This window comes from Lathyrus oleraceus, chromosome 5 (genome assembly GCF_024323335.1).
Source record: "Lathyrus oleraceus cultivar Zhongwan6 chromosome 5, CAAS_Psat_ZW6_1.0, whole genome shotgun sequence".
Lineage (NCBI taxonomy): Eukaryota > Viridiplantae > Streptophyta > Magnoliopsida > Fabales > Fabaceae > Lathyrus > Lathyrus oleraceus.
Window position 1 is genome coordinate 511,960,658 of NC_066583.1, and position 3,370 is coordinate 511,964,027.

The window sequence follows — 3,370 nt, forward strand, 5'->3', positions numbered from 1 at the left end:
CGCATAATCAACATCATAAGGGTGATAAATTTGCTGCTAGAAGTCGAAAATGTGTATTTGTGGGCTATCCATATGGCACCAAGGGATGGCGTATGTATGATTTAGAGCTGGGCGTTTTCTTTAACTCAAGAGATGTTGTTTTCTATGAAAATGAATTTCCTTTTGCTGCCGAAATTCCGTCTGAAAATGATCACATCTTGCCTGGTGCATCTTTCAGTAATGCTATTGAAGACGATTTTTTCCAGCTTGTTCCTACTATACCTGCTGTCCCCTCAACTCCAGCAATTGAAACTGCAACATTACTTGATAAAGATGTGTCAAGTGTCACGCCACATGTTTCAATTGAATCTCCTGCTGGATCTTCTTCATTTGACTCCCAAAATATGTCATCATTTGTTGAAACTAGTGAGGAACCACAGGCTGCAGACACTATCAAAAATTTGGGACGTGGTCATCGTATCAAATTGCCTTCTACCAAGCTACAAGACTTTGTGACCAATACCATCACTAAGATATGCCCCTCAAATTGTTTTACTGCTTCGTCACGTCCCTCAGGTACACCTTATCCTTTAGCCAAGTATGTAAATTATGCTAACTTTTCACCACGACACAGGAAATTTTTAGCCGCTGTTTCTGCAGCTACAAAACCTCAAAACTTTGCTGAAGCCGTCAAAAATATTCAATGGTGAGATGCCATGAAGTTGGAAATTGAAGCTCTTGAAAATAATGGCACTTGGACAGTAGAAACGCTTCCTCCAAACAAAAAGGCCATTGGTAGCAAATGGGTGTATCAGATTAAATATCATTCAGATGGAACTATCGAGCGTTATAAGGCAAGACTTGTTATTATGGGGAACAACCAAGTTGAGGGGCTGGATTATCATGAAACCTTTGCACCAGTGGTGAAAATGGTAACTGTGAGAACATTTCTCGCTGTTGCGGCTGCCAAGCGTTGGGAACTTCACCAAATGGATGTTCACAATGCTTTTTTTACACGCTGAGCTTGATGAAGAAGTATATATGAAATTACCTCTCAGTTTCAAGACCTCTACACCAAATCAAGTATGCTGCTTGCGCAAATCTTTATATGGATTGAAACAGGCACCTCGATGTTGGTTTGCCAAACTCAAAAATGCTCTGCTACGGTATGGTTTTATACAGTGCTACTCTGACTATTCTCTCTTTACTCTACATCGTGACTATGTAGAGTTGTATGTGTTAGTCTATGTGGATGATCTTATCATTTATGGAAACAACAACAAATCAATTGAGTCCTTCAAATCCTACTTGAACACATGCTTTCATATGAAAGATCTTGGCCCTTTAAAATGTTTTCTTGGCCTTGAGGTGGCTCGCAACTCCAATGGGATTTTCTTGTGTCAAAGGAAATATACACTTGATATCATCACCGAAGTTGGGTTGTTGGGAGCTAAACCCGTTGGTTTTCCCTTAGATCAAAATTATCATCTTCCCTTGGCCACTGGAACTCCTCTTTCTAATCCGGATTGGTATCAAAGACTAGTAGGTCGTTTGGTCTACTTAACTATCACTAGACTAGAACTTTCTTACTATGTTCATATGTTGGCTCAATTTATGCAAAAACCTTTAGAAGAGCACTGGAACGCAGCTCTCCGTGTCGTCCGTTATCTCAAGGGAAATCCTGGCCAAGGTATTCTTCTCCAAGCTGATTGTGATCTTCAAATTTATGCCTGGTGTGACTCAGATTGGGCAGGATGTCCTTTGACTAGGCGCTCTCTCACTGGATGGATTGTTTTCCTTGGGAATTCTCCTATCTCTTGGAAAACCAAGAAACAACATGTTGTCTCACGTTCCTCGGCTGGGGCGGAATATCGTTCCATGGCTACTACCACATGTGAGCTCAAATGGTTGAAAGCACTTTTGCTCTCTCTCTCTCGGTGTCCCCCAATCTCGCCCCATGAAGATATATTGTGACAGTCAATCAACATTACATATAGCTGCCAATCCAGTCTTCCATGAGCGCACAAAACACATCGAAGTTGATTGTCACTTCTTACGTGATGAGCTTCTCAAAGACAACATTTCAACTCACCATGTGTCCACTAATATTCAACTAGCTGATATATTTACTAAAGCATTAGGAAAACAACAGTTTGATTATTTTCTAAACAAGTTGGGCATCCACAATATGCATGCTCCAACTTGAGGGGAGGTTTTAGGCAATTGATATCTTGCTGTTAATTGCCAATAACATCATGAAGATATTCAATTATGTACCAGTTGTACATATATTCAATTCAGTATCTATAGCATCAATGTCCTTTAATATTAGGAAACTATTTTTGGAATGATTAGCTATTTCCATTCAATCTTGTAATTGTATATAGAATATGAGGACTCAATGAAATACATGACATTTTCCATCTCAGAACAATTCAGTTAATTATTTAATCAAAATTCCTTAATTTTCTACTCTCTCAACCTATCACAAAATAATTAAATATATTTAATTATTTATAATAACCTTAATAATTCTACTTTATTTTTCTACTCTCCAATTCTATAACCCCGATAACTATTAAATTATCAAAATACTCCTACATACTGAAAAATGCAAAAATTCAAGTATAATGAATAAAACACCAATAATTAGATAAAATACTCGATTTAAAAATCAGGGTGTTACAACTCTCTTCCACTTAAAAAGATTTTCATCCTCGAAAATTACCTAGTGAAAACAGATTCGGATAGGATTCCTTCATCCGACTCTCCAGCTCTCATGTCAAACATCCTCTTGTAGGTCCTCCCCAGACAACATTCACTAAAGCAATCTCCTTACCTCTGAGTTGCTTCACTTATTTACATTTTAATTAAATTTTTCCATTCCAATTAAAATTTTCACTTAGTTTTTAGAACTAATTTTTATAAAGAATCTTTTAAACAAATTTTCCTTAAAAAATATTGCATATGTTCACAAATAAATGTATAAACTAAAATCATCAAGAATTGGAATTACTAGAATTAACTAAAATGGCAACTAAAAGTTTAAAACCATCAAGAAATTTTACCTAAAATAAAATCATCAACAAGAGTTCCAAAACTATAGTTCAAGTATTAACCTTCAACCAACTAAAATAAATATTTTGAGTGCTTATTAAGAGCCAATTGCATCGATTAATAGTATAATTAATGGCTTTTTTAGCTTAATTCATTGGATTTGTATATTGATCCCTCAACTTTAGTGTAAAATTAACTTTTCAGTTTAATCATGTAAACATTATGAAGATTAATCATTTTTTGCATCTAATTATGTAGTTTTGTTGCATTGGAGGAGTTTGGGATGCTTAAAGGCAAAAGAAAGGCTTTTACATGCTATTTTGGATCAAAGACA